Source organism: Stenella coeruleoalba (genome assembly GCF_951394435.1).
Source record: "Stenella coeruleoalba genome assembly, contig: scaffold_181, whole genome shotgun sequence".
NCBI lineage: Eukaryota > Metazoa > Chordata > Mammalia > Artiodactyla > Delphinidae > Stenella > Stenella coeruleoalba.
Window position 1 is genome coordinate 570,112 of NW_027646448.1, and position 12,622 is coordinate 582,733.

The window sequence follows — 12,622 nt, forward strand, 5'->3', positions numbered from 1 at the left end:
AACGCATACGCCCTTTTTGGCCAACCAAGCAAGCTTGCAAAGGAAATCTGCACTACAATGAAGTCTCACTTCCCTCCGGTCAAAAGGGCCATCTGAAAAAAGTGTAAAATCCAGAAAGGCAGGACAGGCCATGGAGAACTGGGAGCCTTGTTATGCTGAAGGGCGGGACGAAAATTGTCAACAACCACTCGGGAGAAGTGTATGGTGTTTCCTGAAACATCTAAAAAACAAAGCAACAGAACCTAGGGCACTTCCACTTATGGTCCTATAGCTTAGGGAAATTAAAACCAAAAAGACACAGCCACCCCAAAGTTTGGAACGGCTCTGTTTACAAGAACCTCGTTTACAGTACAAGTTCAACATCGCAGAAAGTGAAAAATGGATAAAGAAGTTGTGGTATTTACTTACAAAGCAATATCACTCAGCAATGAAATCTGTGTCATCAGGCCCTTAGCAGCACAATGAGTGGATTCAGGTATGATGATTCTAACTGAAATAAGTCACACAGTAAAAGAAACGTCATAAGGTATCAGTAATACACGGAATGTAAACTTGGCTACACAGGAACTGAATTACAGAACAGAACAGGGTCTCAAATTTAGAAAACCAACTTATGCTTGCTTAAGGGGAAAGGTGAGTTGGGGTGCTGCATAAAACCAGAGATTGAAATGAGCACAGATAAAGTTCCTTAAGTCAAATATGGAATAGACAAGAGCTACTCCTTGCTCAACGAAATGGACTCAACACCGCATATTAAACTCCTAAGAATGTACCTGACTAGTAAGTATCTTAAAACCTAGGGATTGCTATGTCTCCGAAAGAGAATCAAGCATGTGTACAGGGACATAAACGCAGCAGTGATAGAATTGGAGAGGTTCGGTGAGCAAATGAAGACCCTTTGAAGTCATATTGCATGGTACCCATTCCACGGGTTTCACCTACCCAGGTTTTAGGTATTCTTCCTTCAGCTAAAACATGCATGTGGAACCCAGAGTATGATCAACCATGTGATCGGGAGACGTTTTCAAATATGTCTCAGTTTTCCTCCCCTGGTACTCGGGTGCAACATTCCAGACGCTTTACTAACACTCTCCCCACTTGGAGAGTCAGCGCCTTTAACCTGCTGTTTGGCCCAGTTTGCAATTTCTGCGGAAGATGAACAGGAATAGCGAGAACCAATGAGAGGCTAGCTGGATGTGTCTGGACGGGCAAATTTAACTCTCATTTCCCACCAGGAAGAGGAAATAACCAAAGGCTCAGCGTGCCGTACCGGAACCAGATTAGGGCATGAAGCCAACCTGCGGTGTTGCGGCCAGCTCAAAAGAAAGCGAGTTGAAGAAAGGAGCTCAGGGGCACTGTAATTCACAAACCTGCAGAGTTATAAATGACAGCTATCGTCCAAAAATAGACTGAAGTCAGGCTGCCAAGAGGACTTGAAAGTGGGGCAGAATTGCAGGAAACCGATTTCAGGAGGTAGACTGGAATTGCATTGAAAGCATAGGAAAAGAGGCAGAACGTCCACAATGATGCACTTGGCCAAAAAGGGAGTATGCGTTTTTTCCTGAATATATTCAGGAAAAAACGCATACGCCCTTTTTGGCCAACCAAGCAAGCTTGCAAAGGAAATCTGCACTACAATGAAGTCTCACTTCCCCCCGGTCAAAAGGGCCATCTGAAAAAAGTGTAAAATCCAGAAAGGCAGGACAGGCCATGGAGAACTGGGAGCCTTGTTATGCTGAAGGGCGGGACGAAAATTGTCAACAACCACTCGGGAGAAGTGTATGGTGTTTCCTGAAACATCTAAAAAACAAAGCAACAGAACCTAGGGCACTTCCACTTATGGTCCTATAGCTTAGGGAAATTAAAATCAAAAAGACACAGCCACCCCAAAGTTTGGAACGGCTCTGTTTACAAGAACCTCGTTTACAGTACAAGTTCAACATCGCAGAAAGTGAAAAATGGATAAAGAACTTGTGGTATTTACTTACAAAGCAATATCACTCAGCAATGAAATCTGTGTCATCAAGCCCTTAGCAGCACAATGAGTGGATTCAGGTATGATGATTCTAACTGAAATAAGTCACACAGAAAAAGAAACATCATAAGATATCAGTAATACACAGAATGTAAACTTGGCTACACAGGAACTGAATTACAGAACAGAACAGGGTCTCAAATTTAGAAAACCAACTTATGCTTGCTTAAGGGTAAAGGTGAGTTGGGGTGCTGCATAAAACCAGAGATTGCAATGAGCACAGATAAAGTTCCTTAAGTCAAATATGGAATACACAAGAGCTACTCCTTGCTCAATGAAATGGACTCAACACCGCATATTAAACGCCTAAGAATGTACCTGACTAGTAAGTATCTTAAAACCTATGGATTGCTATGTCTCTGAAAGAGAATCAAGCATGTGTACAGGGGCATAAACGCAGCAGTGATAGGATTGGAGAGGTTCGGTGAGCAAATGAAGACCCTTTGAAGTCATATTGCATGGTACCCATTACACGGGTCTTAACTCTCCAGGTTTAAGGTATTCTTCCTTCAGCTAAAACATGCATGTGGAACCCAAGTATGATCAACCATGTGAACGGGAGACGTGTTCAAATATGTCTCAGTTTTCCTCCCCTGGTACTCGGGTGCAACATTCCAGACGCTTTACTAACACTCTCCCCACTTGGAGAGTCAGCGCCTTTAACCTCCTGTTTGGCCCAGTTTGCAATTTCTGCGGAAGATGAACAGGAATAGCGAGAACCAATGAGAGACTAGCTGGAGGTGTCCGGACGGGCAAATTTAACTCTCATTTCCCACCAGGAAGAGGAAATAACCAACGGCTCAGCGTGCCGTGCCGGAACCAGATTAGGGCCTGAAGCCATCCTGCGGTGTTGCGGCCAGGTGACAAGAAAGCGAGTTGAAGAAAGGAGCTCAGGGGCACTGTAATTCACAAACCTGCAGAGTTATAAATGACAGCTATCGTCCAAAAATAGACTGAAGTAAGGCTGCCAAGAGGACTTGAAAGCGGGGCAGAATTGCAGGAAACCGATTTCAGGAGGTAGACTGGAATTGCATTGAAAGCATAGGAAAAGAGGCAGAACGTCCACAATGATGCACTTGGCCAAAAAGGGCGTATGCGTTTTTTCCTGAATATATTCAGGAAAAAACGCATACGCCCTTTTTGGCCAACCAAGCAAGCTTGCAAAGGAAATCTGCACTACAATGAAGTCTCACATTCCCCCGGTCAAAAGGGCCATCTGAAAAAAGTGTAAAATCCAGAAAGGCAGGGCAGGCCATGGAGAACTGGGAGCCTTGTTATGCTGATGGGCGGGATGTAAATTCCCAACAACCACTCGGGAGAAGTGTATGGTGTTTCCTGAAACATCTAAAAAACAAAGCAACAGAACCTAGGGCACTTCCACTTATGGTCCTATAGCTTAGGGAAATTAAAATCAAAAAGACACAGCCACCCCAAAGTTTGGAACGGCTCTGTTTACAAGAACCTCGTTTACAGTACAAGTTCAACATCGCAGAAAGTGAAAAATGGATAAAGAACTTGTGGTATTTACTTACAAAGCAATATCACTCAGCAATGAAATCTGTGTCATCAGGCCCTTAGCAGCACAATGAGTGGATTCAGGTATGATGATTCTAACTGAAATAAGTCACACAGAAAAAGAAACATCATAAGATATCAGTAATACACAGAATGTAAACTTGGCTACACAGGAACTGAATTACAGAACAGAACAGGGTCTCAAATTTAGAGAACCAACTTATGCTTGCTTAAGGGGAAAGGTGAGTTGGGGTGCTGCATAAAACCAGAGATTGAAATGAGCACAGATAAAGTTCCTTAAGCCAAATATGGAATAGACAAGAGCTACACCTTGCTCAACGAAATGGACTCAACACCGCATATTAAACTCCTAAGAATGTACCTGAGTAGTAAGTATCTTAAAACCTAGGGATTGCTATGTCTCCGAAAGAGAATCAAGCATGTGTACAGGGGCATAAACGCAGCAGTGATAGGATTGGAGAGGTTCGGTGAGCAAATGAAGACCCTTTGAAGTCATATTGCATGGTACCCATTCCCCGGGTTTCAACTACCCAGGTTTTAGGTATTCTTCCTTCAGCTAAAACATGCATGTGGAACCGAGAGTATGATCAAGCATGTGATCGGGAGACGTCTTCAAATATGTCTCAGTTTTCCTCCCCTGGTACTCGGGTGCAACATTCCAGACGCTTTACTAACAGTCTCCCCACTTGGAGAGTCAGCGCCTTTAACCTCCTGTTTGGCCCAGTTTGCAATTTCTGCGGAAGATGAACAGGAATAGCGAGAACCAATGAGAGGCTAGCTGGAGGTGTCTGGACGGGCAAATTTAACTCTCATTTCCCACCAGGAAGAGGAAATAACCAAAGGCTCAGCGTGCCGTACCGGAACCAGATTAGGGCATGAAGCCATCCTGCGGTGTTGCGGCCAGCTCAAAAGAAAGCGAGTTGAAGAAAGGAGCTCAGGGGCACTGTAATTAACAAACCTGCAGAGTTATAAATGACAGCTATCGTCCAAAAATAGACTGAAGTAAGGCTGCCAAGAGGACTTGAAAGCGGGGCAGAATTGCAGGAAACCGATTTCAGGAGGTAGACTGGAATTGCATTGAAAGCATAGGAAAAGAGGCAGAATGTCCACAATGATGCACTTGGCCAAAAAGGGCGTATGCGTTTTTTCCTGAATATATTCAGGAAAAAACGCATACGCCCTTTTTGGCCAACCAAGCAAGCTTGCAAAGGAAATCTGCACTACAATGAAGTCTCACTTCCCCCCGGTCAAAAGGGCCATCTGAAAAAAGTGTAAAATCCAGAAAGGCAGGACAGGCCATGGAGAAATGGGAGCCTTGTTATGCTGAAGGGCGGGATGTAAATTGCCAACAACCACTCGGGAGAAGTGTATGGTGTTTCCTGAAACATCTAAAAAACAAAGCAACAGAACCTAGGGCACTTCCACTTATGGTCCTATAGCTTAGGGAAATTAAAATCAAAAACACACAGCCACCCCAAAGTTTAAAGCGGCTCCGTTTACAAGAACCTCGTTTACAGTACAAGTTCAACATCGCAGAAAGTGAAAAATGGATAAAGAAGTTGTGGTATTTACTTACAAAGCTATATCACTCAGCAATGAAATCTATGTCATCAGGCCCGTAGCAGCATAATGAGTGGATTCAGGTACGATGATTCTAACTGAAATAAGTCACACAGAAAAAGAAACATCATAAGATATCAGTAATACACAGAATGTAAACTTGGCTACACAGGAACTGAATTACAGAACAGAACAGGGTCTCAAATTTAGAGAACCAACTTATGCTTGCTTAAGGGGAAAGGTGAGTTGGGGTGCTGCATAAAACCAGAGATTGAAATGAGCACAGATAAAGTTCCTTAAGCCAAATATGGAATAGACAAGAGCTACACCTTGCTCAACGAAATGGACTCAACACCGCATATTAAACTCCTAAGAATGTACCTGAGTAGTAAGTATCTTAAAACCTAGGGATTGCTATGTCTCCGAAAGAGAATCAAGCATGTGTACAGGGGCATAAACGCAGCAGTGATAGGATTGGAGAGGTTCGGTGAGCAAATGAAGACCCTTTGAAGTCATATTGCATGGTACCCATTCCCCGGGTTTCAACTACCCAGGTTTTAGGTATTCTTCCTTCAGCTAAAACATGCATGTGGAACCGAGAGTATGATCAAGCATGTGATCGGGAGACGTCTTCAAATATGTCTCAGTTTTCCTCCCCTGGTACTCGGGTGCAACATTCCAGACGCTTTACTAACACTCTCCCCACTTGGAGAGTCAGCGCCTTTAACCTCCTGTTTGGCCCAGTTTGCAATTTCTGCGGAAGATGAACAGGAATAGCGAGAACCAATGAGAGGCTAGCTGGAGGTGTCTGGACGGGCAAATTTAACTCTCATTTCCCACCAGGAAGAGGAAATAACCAAAGGCTCAGCGTGCCGTACCGGAACCAGATTAGGGCATGAAGCCATCCTGCGGTGTTGCGGCCAGCTCAAAAGAAAGCGAGTTGAAGAAAGGAGCTCAGGGGCACTGTAATTCACAAACCTGCAGAGTTATAAATGACAGCTATCGTCCAAAAATAGACTGAAGTAAGGCTGCCAAGAGAACTTGAAAGCGGGGCAGAATTGCAGGAAACCGATTTCAGGAGGTAGACTGGAATTGCATTGAAAGCATAGGAAAAGAGGCAGAATGTCCACAATGATGCACTTGGCCTAAAAGGGCGTATGCGTTTTTTCCTGAATATATTCAGGAAAAAACGCATACGCCCTTTTTGGCCAACCAAGCAAGCTTGCAAAGGAAATCTGCACTACAATGAAGTCTCACTTCCCCCCGGTCAAAAGGGCCATCTGAAAAAAGTGTAAAATCCAGAAAGGCAGGACAGGCCATGGAGAAATGGGAGCCTTGTTATGCTGAAGGGCGGGATGTAAATTGCCAACAACCACTCGGGAGAAGTGTATGGTGTTTCCTGAAACATCTAAAAAACAAAGCAACAGAACCTAGGGCACTTCCACTTATGGTCCTATAGCTTAGGGAAATTAAAATCAAAAACACACAGCCACCCCAAAGTTTAAAGCGGCTCCGTTTACAAGAACCTCGTTTACAGTACAAGTTCAACATCGCAGAAAGTGAAAAATGGATAAAGAAGTTGTGGTATTTACTTACAAAGCTATATCACTCAGCAATGAAATCTATGTCATCAGGCCCGTAGCAGCATAATGAGTGGATTCAGGTACGATGATTCTAACTGAAATAAGTCACACAGAAAAAGAAACATCATAAGATATCAGTAATACACAGAATGTAAACTTGGCTACACAGGAACTGAATTACAGAACAGAACAGGGTCTCAAATTTAGAGAACCAACTTATGCTTGCTTAAGGGGAAAGGTGAGTTGGGGTGCTGCATAAAACCAGAGATTGAAATGAGCACAGATAAAGTTCCTTAAGCCAAATATGGAATAGACAAGAGCTACACCTTGCTCAACGAAATGGACTCAACACCGCATATTAAACTCCTAAGAATGTACCTGAGTAGTAAGTATCTTAAAACCTAGGGATTGCTATGTCTCCGAAAGAGAATCAAGCATGTGTACAGGGGCATAAACGCAGCAGTGATAGGATTGGAGAGGTTCGGTGAGCAAATGAAGACCCTTTGAAGTCATATTGCATGGTACCCATTCCCCGGGTTTCAACTACCCAGGTTTTAGGTATTCTTCCTTCAGCTAAAACATGCATGTGGAACCGAGAGTATGATCAAGCATGTGATCGGGAGACGTCTTCAAATATGTCTCAGTTTTCCTCCCCTGGTACTCGGGTGCAACATTCCAGACGCTTTACTAACACTCTCCCCACTTGGAGAGTCAGCGCCTTTAACCTCCTGTTTGGCCCAGTTTGCAATTTCTGCGGAAGATGAACAGGAATAGCGAGAACCAATGAGAGGCTAGCTGGAGGTGTCTGGACGGGCAAATTTAACTCTCATTTCCCACCAGGAAGAGGAAATAACCAAAGGCTCAGCGTGCCGTACCGGAACCAGATTAGGGCATGAAGCCATCCTGCGGTGTTGCGGCCAGCTCAAAAGAAAGCGAGTTGAAGAAAGGAGCTCAGGGGCACTGTAATTCACAAACCTGCAGAGTTATAAATGACAGCTATCGTCCAAAAATAGACTGAAGTAAGGCTGCCAAGAGAACTTGAAAGCGGGGCAGAATTGCAGGAAACCGATTTCAGGAGGTAGACTGGAATTGCATTGAAAGCATAGGAAAAGAGGCAGAACGTCCACAATGATGCACTTGGCCTAAAAGGGCGTATGCGTTTTTTCCTGAATATATTCAGGAAAAAACGCATACGCCCTTTTTGGCCAACCAAGCAAGCTTGCAAAGGAAATCTGCACTACAATGAAGTCTCACATTCCCCAGGTCAAAAGGGCCATCTGAAAAAAGTGTAAAATCCAGAAAGGCAGGACAGGCCATGGAGAAATGGGAGCCTTGTTATGCTGAAGGGCGGGATGTAAATTGCCAACAACCACTTGGGAGAAGTGTATGGTGTTTCCTGAAACATCTAAAAAACAAAGCAACAGAACCTAGGGCACTTCCACTTATGGTCCTATAGCTTAGGGAAATTAAAATCAAAATCACACAGCCACCCCAAAGTTTAAAGCGGCTCCGTTTACAAGAACCTCGTTTACAGTACAAGTTCAACATCGCAGAAAGTGAAAAATGGATAAAGAAGTTGTGGTATTTACTTACAAAGCAATATCACTCAGTAATGAAATCTATGTCATCAGGCCCGTAGCAGCATAATGAGTGGATTCAGGTATGATGATTCTAACTGAAATAAGTCACACATAAAAAGAAACATCATAAGATATCAGTAATAAACGGAATGTAAACTTGGCTACACAGGAACTGAATTACAGAACAGAACAGGGTCTCAAATTTAGAAAACCAACTTATGCTTGCTTAAGGGTAAAGGTGAGTTGGGGTGCTGCATAAAACCAGAGATTGAAATGAGCACAGATAAAGTTCCTTAAGCCAAATATGGAATAGACAAGAGCTACTCCTTGCTCAACGAAATGGACTCAAATCCCCGTATTAAACTCCTAAGAATGTACCTGACTAGTAAGTATCTTAAAACCTATGGATTGCTATGTCCCAAAAGAGAATCAAGCATGTGTACAGGGGCATAAACGCAGCAGTGATAGGATTGGAGAGGTTCGGTGAGCAAATGAAGACCCTTTGAAGTCATATTGCATGGTACCCATTACACGGGTCTCAACTCTCCAGGTTTAAGGTATTCTTCCTTCAGCTAAAACATGCATGTGGAACCCAGAGTATGATCAACCATGTGATCGGGAGACGTGTTCAAATATGTCTCAGTTTTCCTCCCCTGGTACTCGGGTGCCACATTCCAGACGCTTTACTAACACTCTCCCCACTTGGAGAGTCAGCGCCTTTAACCTCCTGTTTGGCCCAGTTTGCAATTTCTGCGGAAGATGAACAGGAATAGCGAGAACCAATGAGAGGCTAGCTGGAGGTGTCTGGACGGGCAAATTTAACTCTCATTTCCCACCAGGAAGAGGAAATAACCAAAGGCTCAGCGTGCCGTACCGGAACCAGATTAGAGCCTGAAGCCATCCTGCAGTGTTGCGGCAAGCTCAAAAGAAAGCGAGTTGAAGAAAGGAGCTCAGGGGCACTGTAATTCACAAACCTGCAGAGTTATAAATGACAGCTATCGTCCAAAAATAGACTGAAGTAAGGCTGCCAAGAGGACTTGAAAGCGGGACAGAATTGCAGGAAACCGATTTCAGGAGGTAGACTGGAATTGCATTGAAACCATAGGAAAAGAGGCAGAACGTCCACAATGATGCACTTGGCCAAAAAGGGCGTATGCGTTTTTTCCTGAATATATTCAGGAAAAAACGCATACGCCCTTTTTGGCCAACCAAGCAAGCTTGCAAAGGAAATCTGCACTACAATGAAGTCTCACTTCCACCCGGTGAAAAGGGCCATCTGAAAAAAGTGTAAAATCAAGAAACGCAGGACAGGCCATGGAGAACTGGGAGCCTTGTTATGCTGATGGGCGGGATGTAAATTGCCAACAACCACTCGGGAGAAGTGTATGGTGTTTCCTGAAACATCTAAAAAACAAAGCAACAGAACCTAGGGCACTTCCACTTATGGTCCTATAGCTTAGGGAAATTAAAATCAAAAAGACACAGCCACCCCAAAGTTTGGAACGGCTCTGTTTACAAGAACCTCGTTTACAGTACAAGTTCAACATCGCAGAAAGTGAAAAATGGATAAAGAAGTTGTGGTATTTACTTACAAAGCAATATCACTCAGCAATGAAATCTGTGTCATCAGGCCCTTAGCAGCACAATGAGTGGATTCAGGTATGATGATTCTAACTGAAATAAGTCACACAGAAAAAGAAACATCATAAGATATCAGTAATACACTGAATGTAAACTTGGCTACACAGGAACTGAATTACAGAACAGAACAGGGTCTCAAATTTAGAAAATCAACTTATGCTTGCTTAAGGGTAAAGGTGAGTTGGGGTGCTGCATAAAACCAGAGATTGAAATGAGCACAGATAAAGTTCCTTAAGCCAAATATGGAATAGACAAGAGCTACTCCTTGCTCAACGAAATGGACTCAACACCGCATATTAAACGCCTAAGAATGTACCTGACTTGTAAGTATCTTAAAACCTATGGATTGCTATGTCTCCGAAAGAGAATCAAGCATGTGTACAGGGGCATAAACGCAGCAGTGATAGGATTGGAGAGGTTCGGTGAGCAAATGAAGACCCTTTGAAGTCATATTGCATGGTACCCATTCCACGGGTTTCAACTACCCAGGTTTTAGGTATTCTTCCTTCAGCTAAAACATGCATGTGGAACCCAGAGTATGATCAACCATGTGATCGGGAGACGTGTTCAAATATGTCTCAGTTTTCCTCCCCTGGTACTCGGTTGAAACATTCCAGACGCTTTACTAACACTCTCCCCACTTGGAGAGTCAGCGCCTTTAACATCCTGTTTGGCCCAGTTTGCAATTTCTGCGGAAGATGAACAGGAATAGCGAGAACCAATGAGAGGCTAGCTGGAGGTGTCTGGACGGGCAAATTTAACTCTCATTTCCCACCAGGAAGAGGAAATAACCAAAGGCTCAGCATGCCGTGCCGGAACCAGATTAGGGCCTGAAGCCATCCTGCGGTGTCGCGGCCAGCTCACAAGAAAGCGAGTTGAAGAAAGGAGCTCAGGGGCACTGTAATTCACAAACCTGCAGAGTTATAAATGACAGCTATCGTCCAAAAATAGACTGAAGTAAGGCTGCCAAGAGGACTTGAAAGCGGGGCAGAATTGCAGGAAACCGATTTCAGGAGGTAGACTGGAATTGCATTGAAAGCATAGGAAAAGAGGCAGAACGTCCACAATGATGCACTTGGCCAAAAGGGGCGTATGCGTTTTTTCCTGAATATATTCAGGAAAAAACGCATACGCACTTTTTGGCCAACCAAGCAAGCTTGCAAAGGAAATCTGCACTACAATGAAGTCTCACTTCCCCCCGGTCAAAAGGGCCATCTGAAAAAAGTGTAAAATCCAGAAAGGCAGGACAGGCCATGGAGAACTGGGAGCCTTGTTATGCTGATGGGCGGGATGTAAATTGCCAACAACCACTCAGGAGAAGTGTATGGTGTTTCCTGAAACATCTAAAAAACAAAGCAACAGAACCTAGGGCACTTCCACTTATGGTCCTATAACTTAGGGAAATTAAATTCAAAAAGACACAGCCACCCGAAAGTTTGGAACGGCTCTGTTTACAAGAACCTCGTTTACAGTACAAGTTCAACATCGCAGAAAGTGAAAAATGGATAAAGAAGTTGTGGTATTTACGTACAAAGCAATATCACTCAGCAATGAAATCTGTGTCATCAGGCCCTTAGCAGCACAATGAGTGGATTCAGCTGTGATGATTCTAACTGAAATAAGTCACACAGAAAAAGAAACATCATAAGATATCAGTAATACACGGAATGTAAACTTGCCTACACAGGAACTGAATTACAGAACAGAACAGGGACTCAAATTTAGAAAACCAACTTATGCTTGCTTAAGGGGAAAGGTGAGTTGGGGTGCTGCATAAAACCAGAGATTGAAATGAGCACAGATAAAGTTCCTTAAGTCAAATATGGAATAGACAAGAGCTACTCCTTGCTCAACGAAATGGACTCAACACCGCATATTAAACGCCTAAGAATGTACCTGACTAGTAAGTATCTTAAAACCTATGGATTGCTATGTCCCCGAAAGAGAATCAAGCATGTGTACAGGGGCATAAACGCAGCAGTGATAGGATTGGAGAGGTTCGGTGAGCAAATGAAGACCCTTTGAAGTCATATTGCATGGTACCCATTCCACGGGTTCCAACTACCCAGGTTTAAGGTATTCTTCCTTCAGCTAAAACATGCATGTAGAACCCAAGTATGATCAACCATGTGAACGGGAGACGTGTTCAAATATGTCTCAGTTTTCGTACCCTGGTACTCGGGTGCAACATTCCAGACGCTTTACTAACAGTCTCCCCACTTGAAGAGTCAGCGCCTTTAACCACCTGTTTGGCCCAGTTTGCAATTTCTGCGGAAGATGAACAGGAATAGCGAGAACCAATGTGAGACTAGCTGGAGGTGTCTGGACGGGCAAATTTAACTCTCATTTCCCACCAGGAAGAGGAATTAACAAAAGGCTCCCCATGCCGGGCCGGAACCAGATTAGGGCCTGAAGCCATCCTGCGGTGTTGCGGCCAGGTCACAAGAAAGCGAGTTGAAGAAAGGAGCTCAGGGGCACTGTAATTAACAAACCTGCAGAGTTATAAATGACAGCTATCGTCCAAAAATAGACTGAAGTAAGGCTGCCAAGAGGACTTGAAAGCGGGGCAGAATTGCAGGAAACCGATTTCAGGAGGTAGACTGGAATTGCATTGAAAGCATAGGAAAAGAGGCAGAACGTCCACAATGATGCACTTGGCCAAAAAGGGCGTATGCGTTTTTTCCTGA

At 43.9% G+C, this 12,622-nt stretch overlaps 1 long non-coding RNA gene across 1 annotated transcript in view; it reads right to left on the minus strand.

Annotated features, from left to right (window-relative positions):
* The window catches only part of LOC307181101, a 407,048-nt gene extending 395,515 nt beyond the window's left edge, over positions 1 to 11,533 (minus strand). The window contains exon 1 of the long non-coding RNA XR_013825904.1: positions 11,463 to 11,533. This is a non-coding gene — a long non-coding RNA (uncharacterized lncRNA). The remainder of the gene's footprint in view (positions 1 to 11,462) is intronic.
* Positions 11,534 to 12,622: the final 1,089 nt, after the last annotated feature.